At 39.3% G+C, this 12,686-nt stretch overlaps 1 protein-coding gene across 3 annotated transcripts in view; it reads right to left on the reverse strand.

The window, feature by feature from the left end:
• Nucleotides 1-12,169, reverse strand: part of LOC110831049 (Ig-like and fibronectin type-III domain-containing protein 2) — a 216,472-nt gene extending 204,303 nt beyond the window's left edge. For all 3 annotated transcript variants that reach the window (XM_087358814.1, XM_087358815.1, XM_087358812.1), the window contains exon 1: nt 11,952-12,169. The gene's annotated coding sequence lies outside the window, so the exon portion shown is untranslated. The remainder of the gene's footprint in view (nt 1-11,951) is intronic.
• Between the last annotated feature and the right edge of the window lie 517 nt (nt 12,170-12,686).

Genomic DNA, 12,686 nt, shown 5'->3' on the forward strand with positions numbered 1-12,686 from the left:
TATTATTTTATTTATTTAGTGTTCTGTCTGAGGACAGGTCCATATTAACAGGATCCTTCCAACTTTTTCTCGGACTGGGACCTGTTCATATACGTTCTTGGCAGATGATCCAGAAGTGGTTTGCCATTGCCTTCTTCTGTGTGTGAATGGAGTAATTGTTGGGATGCCACGGAGAAACCGGGGAAGCCCCCGGAGGAAAACTCCGTGTTGTACATTTGCAAGAACAAACAGTTTTCCTTTTTAGATTATGGGTTCTAGCTCATCAGCCCGCGCTCAATTCAAAAGTTACGTTTGACTGCACATTTCACGCGCATTTGCACCCGATATGAAACAGTGATGCCTGTCAGACGTTTATTAACGCATAAAAGAAATATAGTGTTTACGTTTATACGCATTAAAATTTCTTTCAGCCGCACTTCAAAGAATATGTGGTTACCATAGCGACAAAAATAATGAAAGTGAGCCATCAGGGAATTCAATGAGTTGCTGCAGCTGTCGTTTGCAAATTTCAGGGGGCAATCTGTCACAACACGGCCTACTATGCATGAGCTTTTAAATTAAACCCCTGCATGAGGAACTTTGATCAAAATCAAAGCAACGAAATTGAAGGTCGTTTCTTATTTGAAGATAGTTCCTATGTGAAACCAAAGTAGACTACACGGAATAACAAAGAACAGGTCAGGATGCATTAACCGTGCAGAAAATAAATTAAAGAAGTAGATTAGCATGGTTTAAGACTGGTACCGGATAATGAGAGAGATAAGGAAAGATAATGAGAAAAGAAGATAACCTGTACGAATGCACAGAGGAAGACACTATACGTATCGTCTATCAAAAAATGACGTCATCAAACAATGTTACGTTATATTTGTTTACTCGGCATTGTTGTACCAACACAACAATGCCGAGTAAACAAATGACTTGACAAATGACTTGAGTAAGACACTAAACAATCCCCCCCCCAAGGGAGGGTTAGTTTCGTGTCTTACTCAAGATTTTAAAACGCAACGAACCCCCCCAAACGGGGGGGGGTTGGTTTAGTTTCTTATTTAAGATTTTAAAAGGCAACCAACTCCCCCTTCGTGGGTTGGTTGCGTTTTAAAAACTTGACCAACCCCCCAAGGAGCTCCGAAAGGAGCGCTCTGCTCTAGTATTATTAAAATGTATGTAAAAGCTCTGAGCAAGGGTCCAATTACTTTTAAGAACACTTGAAACGCTTGTAACCAACCTACAAAAGTTTACAAACCCCTGCATATGCATATGGTAACCATTCCGATTAATCCGGGTAATTATAAAGATCATTCATCACACACATGTTACTATGTGCCTCACTTGCCCCTACGCATGCGCTTTAGGTGGCTAACCATCGTGTAATCGGCATCTCTATAATGTAGCAGTTACACAACATGTTGATATTTAATCGCCGATTTCCCTCACGCATCATTGGGCAATCGGCTAATATGAATAATTCAGTTTCCAAAAAATTACCTTCAATTTGCAGTTGTACTCCTTCGTTACAGATCTCAAATGATATATATTACGATGTTAAATGCTACTTTAAACTGTTAATATCGCTCGGCGAATATAATATTTGCTCTTTTTTGAAAAAAATATGGAAATACAATTAAAAGAATCATTCCACTGACCCCGAATTAAACATTTCACTTGAAAAATATATTCCGTACAAACTTTATTTGAGAATATAAATTCACGTCATACTAAGATGTTATGTCTCATTTAGGATAGGAATTAAATTAATCAACTAACTTATTTTACTTAGTAAAAATAAAACAGCTCTGATCTTAAACACGCCTATCTGACTTAACAATAAAAACGTCATCAAATATGAGAGCCTCCTGGAATATTGCGTCGAGAAGTGTCGTAAAAGCAGACCAACGCTTCACAGACGCTCAATGCCTCCATCATCAGAGCGATACGTCGGTTACCTCTACGAGACTATAGTCATTATTCGCCACTGGGGACTTAAAATCTCAGAACGCTGTCGTCGTGTACAGAAGCTGACTGAGATAATCAGCAGAAAAGGAATTAAAACAGAAAGGAGAACACGAAGTATGAGAAAATTGTGACTTTGGCAGCGTTTTCGCTGGTTTATATGCACATTGAATATTAAAAGTATAAAAGATGATAAATTATTTCTTTGAAAACAAGATTATCTGTGCCAAGTTACGTCAAAAAGTTATTTATTCATCCTTCTTTTATGCTGGTTTGAAGGTCTCGGCGTGACACAATCAAGGTTAAACAGAGACAACGGACATGCACGTATTCACATTATATCATGCAAAGTTGCACACACACACACACATTCGTAATTGCAAATCAGCACAGGACAGGGTTCACGAAAATGTTGTTTACAGAGCGCCCTAACAGATCAGTCTTCCCAATCTACAGCAAGACAGTGTCTTATTTGGACAATTTAGGTTTCTGAGGAGTAAAATACATAAAAAATGAATAAATAATCAAGTAAACGAAGCAACAAAGAAAGAAACAAAAACTAAAACAAACTAAAAATAAATAAGAAACAGAGAATAGAGCAGAGTATACAATCTTCGCATTCTTATTGGCCTAACATTGTCGCTATCAATATTTTGTACGCGGGGAATTTTAGGGAAATATTATTTGGGGGTGTGGCTCGAACCACTGACAGTGGTAACAAATCTTTCATGAAGCGTCAATGTCCACGTTTGTGCATGTCTTAAAAATGTAAAGAAAAAATCACATCACGCAAAACTCCGTAATTACGCCTGAAAAATTCAGCTACTAATAATCCGTACTGTTGGAAGACGTATAATTATTAGTTTATATTTCCTATCATGTCCCTCTACATAAACCGAAACTTTTGGACATAACGAAAATCTTGTTTACACAGAACTCCGGGCAGGGGGGTGTGGGAACCCCCAGAGTTCACTTACTTGCTTTCAACAACATCAAAAGAAACGAGAGCTTTGAAAATTTACCTTTCACGACAATATTGCAATTCTCTTTCATTTTGGATAAATAACGGTAAATTTCAGCGAAAGGAAAACAAATTTCCCTTTTATGTACTTAACATCTACAACGCAGGAGAAAAGCATTCGTATCCTCGTGGCCCCATGACGTAATTTCTTTTGCTACAGTGCACACGTACAAATAATTTACAGTAAAAAAGAAATATTTCTCCCTAGTAGACGTGTACATATATCTCTAGGGAACAATATATCAAGACATTTTTTCCAGGAAATACTGTCTATTTCCCCTTCTCAAATTTTATTTAATTAAAAACAAGCAACATGAATAAATGTATCGAAATTCCGTAACTTACAATGTTCAAAATGTCTTACGAGAAACCTTTTATCAGTCAATGCTCAACCTGGATTTTACCCTACATCGCATTAAATCAAGTTGCCATTAAGTCTGGATGTTTTAGGGTTCCAAAGGATTAAACATTCAAGAAGTCAGCCATTTTCAAATCAAATCACTTCGTAGGCTTACGCCTACTTTTGATCAAAACCCACTTTCAGACTCCCGACAGAGAAACAGAAACGGATTGGATCGCCTTGAGGACTACGTGTCCTGACAGATACCACACAGTGTCAACTATACCACGTGATATGAGGTTACCACGGTGGCGAAGATAATAATGATGTTCAGGGTATTGGCTTAAGAGCTGAAGATGAAACAGAATGTTTCTCCGAAACGTTGGCCATCTACTAAAGCAAAGGTTCCCAAAGTGTGGGCCCCCCTGGAGGGGGAGGGGTGTTGTTTATATGAAAAACTTTTTTAGTGAAATATGGAGAAACATTTTTAACATCCTTTTATGAAATGTTTTAAGGGGGGCGCAAGGTATAAAAGTTGGGGAACCTATGTACTAATGAGTCTACAAGGCGCCAAGCCCCAGAAGATCATCATTAACATCATCAATTATACCAACTGGTAGTTCAGTAAAGATAATTTCGGATAGTGCGTATTATTCTAAGCTCATCCAGGCTTAATGAGACTGTAAACTACACAATTACACACGCATGAAACAACCACCGCACATGGGAGTGACTGCAGACAGAAAATACCATACCGTAATTATCTTCTAGTTGAGTGAGCATACATGGAGATGATCCAGCGTTACAGAGGTGATTCCATTAGAGTACATAAACACAGTTTCAAACAACAAATAATATTACTGTTGTCAAACGAATCGACAATTAATTAATATCATTTATTATTCAGTTTCGGTATGTATAGTTTCATACGTGGCAATAATTTATTAAACATTCGCATCCCCGATGAACTAACAGCCTGATATTATTAAAGTCCAATTATATAACGTATAAATTATTATTCTATTAGTAACCAAGAAAACACACACTTTGAAAAAAAAATAGGAAACAAAATAACGATCTGTATGAATTCATGTTTTCATCTTCTCCTTTAGGACTGGGCCTTGGGGCTTCTGCCAATTGACTTCACCAACTCCAGAAACGATTAATTTGTTTTCATTCAACTAAAATGAATTTAAAGTCTGCACCCAGTGAACCCAGTGTCATGGCTGTGCCCACAAGTCTGTTGCTCTGGTTGTGACACTGATCTCTTGGCCTGCCTGTTGCTTACAGTAAACAGAGCTCGTTAACGAGTCTGGCTGAGTAATCAATTTAAAGAACTTATTTGCAAAACAAAACCGATATTGCTGGTACAGCGGACACTCCCGGGGCTTTAAATGTCATTGTAACTGCCGGTTAAACTGACTGAGCGACAAGTTCCACGAGGTCAGATGCATCAGGCATAAATCACCAAGCCATGAAAAGGAGTGAAGTGGAGATAAAACTCCATGCATTCATAAGCACAGCTCTCGAGGAATATGAATGAACAGGTTGACGCTTGAGGTGGTTTACCCCTCGGAAAAGAATCACTGTTGTCCATTAAACAGATGGCTGGGTGGGATCCAGGGTGAGTACTGACGTGAGAACGAAGAAGATCCCTAACTTGAAGTCGAAACATTGTGCTCTGGTCCGTAGGAGTCAAGACTACGGACATAATGTTGCGACGTGATGATACAACAGTTGAAATTCAATTTTATTTCGTGGTGTTACCTGCTGTAAACAAATTAGTATGTCCCACAAACTGTAAACAGCCTTCCACTCACGCACAAGTGACCTGGACTATCGGAATCTTTGATCTGCGTAAAAAGTTCAAATATCCGTAATTTTTGGGATCTCTGAGACACTCTGTAAAGCACTTCTTGGCAGCAGCTTGAAACGGAAGATTCTTTTGCGTTAGTCAGTGTCTCAGAGCAATGGGATGAGGAGTATTTTGTAAAACGGTGAAAGTCGAGCGCCATCTTATCTTGCTGGGACAACACAATACCTGCCATAGTTATTTGGCTTTGTACCAAGAAAACTAACAGACAACGACATTGGTATGGACGCTGCTGTTTCCGTATTCAGTAAATGCAATGCAGAATACATCGTAATCCACACCATTACAGAAGCAACCAATATTCCCTAAACTAAAATAAATAACTAACAGATAAGCAAGATAAAACAGGGCAGAAATGCATCTGGAAAAGCAAAGTATCCATTTTATATCCATCCAAGACTTCCATTACTGAAACAGGCATCCACAACTTATCAGAGACAAATCTGTCCATCACAACGGAAATAATTTGGTGTCGTTCAACACCAAAGAACGTGTGCAATTAACTCTTCACTGCCTCGTGGTAACTATATGTACCATCAGTAACTCTGAATTTTGTCCACACAATGCATTTATGAGTTGCGTATGATTCTCAGAATGAAGAAATTATTATTTTTCTAAACAACATTAGTCAACTGATCTCTTTAATGGTGTCGATTTTTTGTGTAGAGCTGAGTCTTAAAAGTTATTTAAAAGAGCTTCGACTTCGAAGGTTAATATTATTTCACTGTAAATAACAAAACTTCGTAACCGCAGAATAACTTTTACTATTGCATATTACATATCTTTCGTCCATATTTCAGGACCATGAACACTGAGCACGTAAGTAGGCTTATTTGGTATATCCTCGGTTTCGTGGTAACTTTATTTTATGGTAAAGTATCTCGGGTTACGTATCAGAAACCAATCAATTCGCAAATACGTAGCAATCATCTTTCTAAATATATACGAAATGTTGTCAATTACTTGCAAACGTTGTCCTTGACAAAACAATTGCACAGCACGAGATTCAAACAAAACACAAATGTAGGCCTATGCACCTGTAGAGTCCACTTACATTTCAGGTCCATCTTATTTGACGTCAGAAAATATTCCCCAAACCCATGCTAACATGACTATAAACTAATCATCTATTCGTACATAAATCTTACTAGCTCAAGGAAAGCTTGTCATCCTGGTTAATGACAAACCTTTAACAAGCTAGTATGCTATATCTATTGGTACAGAATTACGTATAATTCTGAACTAAATTTCGCTTACCACCGTTGCGAAATGTCGACGTTCATTTGGACACCTTTCCAGAAAACACGTAATACGTCAAGGTCTCTTTCTAGACACAAGTAGATTTCAACGATGATGTATCAACAGCACAGAATGAGGGGTGCGGACGATTATGAATGCCATAGGGACGAGGCATGAAAATTCCTTCGACCCTTAACGACGCCGTTATTAAATGCAGAGATTATTTATCGTAATGAACTGTAAATACGCTCATGAAGTAAATAATACGGAAACATGATTCCGTGGCCTTTTCAAGGTGCTATCCTGGAATTTGCCTGCAGAACGTGAGCAAAACCATAATAAACGTCGTGGTAGCCGGTAATCCTGAAGAGATTCGAACGCAGTGCCTCCAGAACACTCATCAAATAAGTTACGTCACGTCAAACTGTTTAGTGGATACAGAAGGAAGGCGTGGAGCATGGTATTGTCGGGCGTTTAGCCCGGAATACCCGATAAAACACACGATCAACCTCTCAGAAAATCCATAACTTGAAAATGAAAAATTTTAATAAAGTTGTTCCCAAAATCACTCAAAACATAATAAATAACACCATCGTTTCGAGAACCATCTTCGTCCTCGTCCTCTGAAACCTTCAGATGGATCTCGAAACGTCGGTTTTATTCAACTTTCAACCACCTGACACTGCCGGTAGTACGAGAACAATCTGTTATACTTAGTCGCCGTGAAAGCTCCAGATCGTAAATAACAGTGTTCCGAACGGAATACAATCTCCATGTGTTGGGTTTACGAAGGGAACCTAGCGTGGAGGGTCGATTGAGTTTCCAGCATTGCAAGTTCATTGAATGTGTGAGTTAATTTCTTATGGCAATCTGTGTAACAGAAATAATTATGATGATATGAGTTTGTGATAAAATTTATGGCGGTCGACATAGTGATTGAATAGTGATTGAATAACGTATCAACACAGCAGCTCCTCACCATCCATTAAGCAACACTGCCCACCAAGGTTAGCCGATAGCCTACAGGAATTTATATGCTATTACTTCCTGTGGCATATCTCTTTCCATGAAGATACCCGATGACCTACGAAACCTAACGAGATTTTAACGTCGCCAATTTAACTGCTTCAGCAGTTCACTAGACAGCCACATAAAACATACGAAACACATTAGCCGATTTGTTCAGATTGTGAGATTTCAGGTTCTCACGACGGCAAATATGAAGACGGTTGTCTTCTGGTAGAAATTTACCGACCCCTGAAACATCCCAGAGGACATCTTCCTACCAGCCATTTTTCAACCGATAACCAGAATCTGAATCTGTCAATTTACTTCAACTGAAGATGAAAAATCAAGTTCTGCGTCATCATATAAATAGGACCGAAATTTGAATTCTAAGACCTACATACAATTTTGTGTTTGCCCCGTTGGATAAACGCATTTGAATACGAAACGGTGAGAGTGATGTAACGAAACTGGGCTCACGTGTTCTTAGTTTTGAGAAATACAATTACAATTTAAATCATATTTGTACACCTGTAACTTCATTGTCGCGCCTCCGAACAGCGACGTAAAGAACTAAAACATCAGAACTATTTAAGAAATGAAGAATAGTGAAAGAAGGTAATCCGATACTAATAATAACACTCATTCAAGTCATACTGCTCATTCGATATATTACGATTACGAAAACTGACGTCTCTGTGTTTAAATGAAAGGAAGGGAGTTAAAACACTTGAGTAAGACACTATATTGTCTTACTCAAGATTTTAAAACGCAACCAACCCCCCCCCCCCCCGTTTTAAACACTTGACCAACCCCCCCGAAGTTGGTCAAGTGTTTTAACCCTCCATTCGGGGGGGGGGGGGTTAGTTTAGTTTTTTACAGAAGATTTTAAAACGCAACCAAACCCCCGAAGGGGGATTGGTTGCTTTTTAAACACTTGACCTAACCCCTCTCGGGGGGGGAAGGGGTTGCGTTTAAAAAACTTGACCAACCCCCCCCCCCCCCCCCCCCCCGGAGGAGTTCCGAAAGGAGCGCTCTGCTCTGGTTATTTTAAATGTACAAACAGGAACACACTAAATCCAAGAAACAGTGTCCTTCTCGAAAAGCTAATAGTACGCACAGTCAAATTCCCCGTGTTACATGAAAACCGAAAGTTTACTGCAGTTTTCACTCCACTCGCCACAAAACCCTGTTCTGACGTGCATGAATCCTATTCGCACCCCCAAACCCAATTCCCTACAACTATCCTTTCATTTATGCCTGTGTCTTGCCAGTGGTCTCTTTCCTTCAAACATGAGGTACACATTTCATATACCGCCCATGCGTGCTACATCTCCCGTCCATCTTGCCCTCATACATTTTATTATCGTAACATTTTTTAAACACACTATATACTACGTACAGAAAGTAAAATCTTTGTGTTTGCGTTTCTGTATAAAACGTGCTGAAAATCGTTTATATCAGGGGAGGAAAAAATATGGAATTTGACATAAACCAACCAGCCCAAAAAGGAATATTAATTAACAAGAAACAGAACAAGGGGGAACAAATTTCAAACTATTTTATCAACTGGTTTCAAGGCACACATTTCTTTCTACTCAGATCCAAAATACATCCACATTCAATTCGACTAGAATGTACAGAAGTTTACACAGCCCTGGTTTAGTTGCCAATAGTCGGGTCCTTTGCAAAGAATATCATGTCGCACTAACAACATTCATACAAGTTAGGTCTCTCTTCACACACGAACATAAGCTGACATGTTTTGGTCATTACAAATTACGTAACTTCAGTACGACACCGCTGACCTTCACAAAGAAAACAAGGGTCCTTATTCATCCATTCAGAACCTGGTTCTGAGTAGGAGAGTGCTTTTCGGACAAGCGACTCTCGGTGATCCAAACTACGACCTGCGTGCGTACTTCCTCCTGTGTAATCTACAGACAGTGAGGGTGGGGGGGGGGGGGGCCTTCTGTAAACCTTCCATGGTAAATGAACAGTCATCGCTCAGGTATCCCAGCCAATCCTGCTCTGAATAAATGTGATATTAACGCCGCTTAAAAATTAACACGTCCAAAGTCTCTTACGTCAATTTACTTATTTATTTATACGTCTATATTTTTTGTCTATGTATTTGTTTATGGTTATTTAACGATGTTTTCAGTATCGCAAACCAGACAGCGTCGAATGACAGAATAATTAGTTGATAATTAACCGGAAAGTATGTGGAAAGAAGGGGCAGTGGCGTAGTGTGAGGTACCATCCAGGCATCTTCCTGGAGATACTGAGAAAAATCATGAAATATCTCGATCAGAATAGTCGGTCTTTGGGCTGAGAACAGGACCTCACAAATACGAAACACGAACTGTAATAATGTGGCTGCGATGTTGTTATTTTGTCACTCTGAACAAGTAGACCTATTTTCTGTTATGTGTTTGAGGATTCTTACGTTAGTACATTGATCATTAATGATATTACAAAAATAACGTTAAACAAATCAATAATGGCGACTAGTATGATGATGGGGGCACAAGAATCCGAAACGTCGGTCAACATCTACCAAACTACAACATCGCATAAGTCAATCATATTTAAGGTAAGTCTGTTTATACGACTCGCAATAAATATTTATAGGATGACAGAAAGATTAAGTTCGTCATTATACCAATTCATATAAACTGTCTGAAATTAGCCGTGTTTTTAACTATTTTACATTTTTTAGTCACTTTTCACGTAGACATGCAATAATTCAACGTTGATAGCACAAGCTCCATGCAAAATCTCCACACTCACCTTACCTGTGCAACGCAGGTACAAGGTTTAACTTCCACCTGTGTTGCAAGGAACAGCTGATTTCATCCACTGGGTTCGAGACTTACAGATGCCCGCAAGGACATTCATATGACACAGATACACAAACGTGGGCGTCACTTCGCTTCTATGACACGGATTTAGCAAAATAAAAGAGCTTACCTGTTACTTAATCCTCCTTTTACCTGCTCATCGTCGACACTGCACGAGCTTAGTAGGCTATGTAAACGTTTCGCATCTCAGGGCCAAAGTCAGGTGCTATTTAACAGCCGCATACGAGACAATCTCGTTGAATGAGAGCTACGAATATTGTAAATCCATTTGCTTCAAGCTCGCTATTTTTAAGCATGCACGAGCCCTGCAGCAAGCAAGCGTTGTTATACCAAGGTCAATTTAACCCGTTAGATGTCACGCACGAAATAACTCGCTTAGATTAAATGGATATTCTAACCTAAATATGTTTCGAGTTTCACAGCACGCCACTGAAGGAAGAGAAATAACCAGTTAGAAAATATGGCACCTACTGGGAATCGAACTAGGCGTTGATATTGCTAGGATAGCATTAGGCTCAATACGAAACATCAGCTTACAGTGCACAGTAACGGGATATAAATGTGATTTATGGTCGCTGATTTTATTACTAGTGGCCTGTAAAATTGAACTTTCAACATATCTGTACACCAAGTTCCAAAGAGATAACCCAAACGGCCCATTTAATATAATACTATTTTTACAAAAAACAAGTCCCTAGTCAGTACAACCAGGGACAATAGAAACACATTCTCAACAATTGATTGTATGTCTCTTAGAACATTGTTGTTCTAAGGCACCTACCACAAAGTTTCGAAAACTTCGTTGTGCTGGTGCCTTTATAACAGAAATCGTTAACAAAATCCAATGGACTAACTCTGAATATGAGACCTATTTAATGACCCGAAAACCCTAAGGGTTTCAAGTGTGTCTTTGAAACAACTTTGCAATAGTGAACATTGATCAGAAGACTTTCTTGCTTCTCAACACTAGACAATGATCGCCTACCGAAGTACGTATACTGTATATTAATTACCTTTAGCCCAAACAAAGGTATCGTAACCTAATTCGAGATCATGCGCTGTTTGACTACTCCAAGGAACGTTTACTATCATGTCTTCCACTGCAACAAACACGTTTTCTCGCCGAAAATCCAACGCCCTTCCGCTGTACAATACCCGCGCCAATGCACGCTGAATAAAGAAATGGCACATTCGACGTTAACTTACGCCACAGATATTTTTGTAATTATATTTCTTTGTGTGCCAATACAACAAAGACAAACTTTCCCTGTCCTGATACCAAATCGAGGATCACTACAAACGCATGGTCTAGCCCTGTGTCGGACTTACGGGCTTAAAAACGCCATTTTCTCTTTTATTGTGTCTTGAAATGTTGTATTACTAAAAGAAAAACAGAGTGAAGATTTGCCACATTTCGATGTCCAATACTAAAGTCCCGTATAAAAATGCAGAGAACATGTTCAGAATTGTCGCACTACTTGCAAGACAAAAAACATAATTACGCAAATGAGAGCACAATAGAGCCGTGAGTGTGTTAGTGCGCGCGCGAGTGTGTGTGTAGTACGGCAGGTGCCGACAGGTGTTGTGTGTACTCGGCAAGTAGAGAAAACACCAGCTCGGTAACAAACACCACAAAATACAATAAGCATTACTTACAATTTCGGTTGAGATGATACGATACTGTCTTCAGGAACGCACCTAACTTTTCGAATAACCTATGAGCAACAACTTTTTGCACTCCTTTGTTCGTGAAGGAACTGAGCTACAAAACTTGCACTGCAACACGGAACGCGAACTTGACAGTAGTTCGCTGGTTCACCGCTAGAAGCACTTCGCACATCCAACCCACCACACTGCTGCAACAGCACTGTCAGATCTAACCGGTGTGACATGGCACTCTACAGATATCGAAATTACTTCGGAAACGCTCGGCTCTTTACGCTCCTGTTCCATACCAACACGCTAAATTCGAAAAAAACTACATGGAAAGAAATCAAAATATATTATATTGTTATTCATGTTTCTTACACCGATTTACCAGAGAGATCTGAGTCACTGGATGATGAAAGTCTGGATTCTCGCAGATATCGATCAGGATGGCTTCGGGGCTCACATAGTTCGCTACGAAATGGGTATAGAAGCAGGAAGAGAATTCCCCAGGAATTAAAGTCGGTCGGAGCCTGAAACGTATCTCATATCCATTAAATGCAGTAATTTAAATTGCTCGTAGTTCACTTATACCCCTCAAAAACATAGAAACGAAAAGATAAACCGACACCGCTGTAGATTTGTATTTGGTAAGTTTAAGGTTCAAATCTTGGTCGGATTGCTGACTATCCGGAGGAAACATTTTGCTTTACATTGTCACGGTAAATTCCGGGAAACTATTTT

The sequence above is a fragment of the Zootermopsis nevadensis genome, unplaced genomic scaffold (assembly GCF_977971745.1).
Source record: "Zootermopsis nevadensis isolate Lab colony 2312 unplaced genomic scaffold, Znev_1.0 Znev_ptg000030l, whole genome shotgun sequence".
In the NCBI taxonomy this organism is placed as follows: Eukaryota; Metazoa; Arthropoda; class Insecta; order Blattodea; family Termopsidae; genus Zootermopsis; species Zootermopsis nevadensis.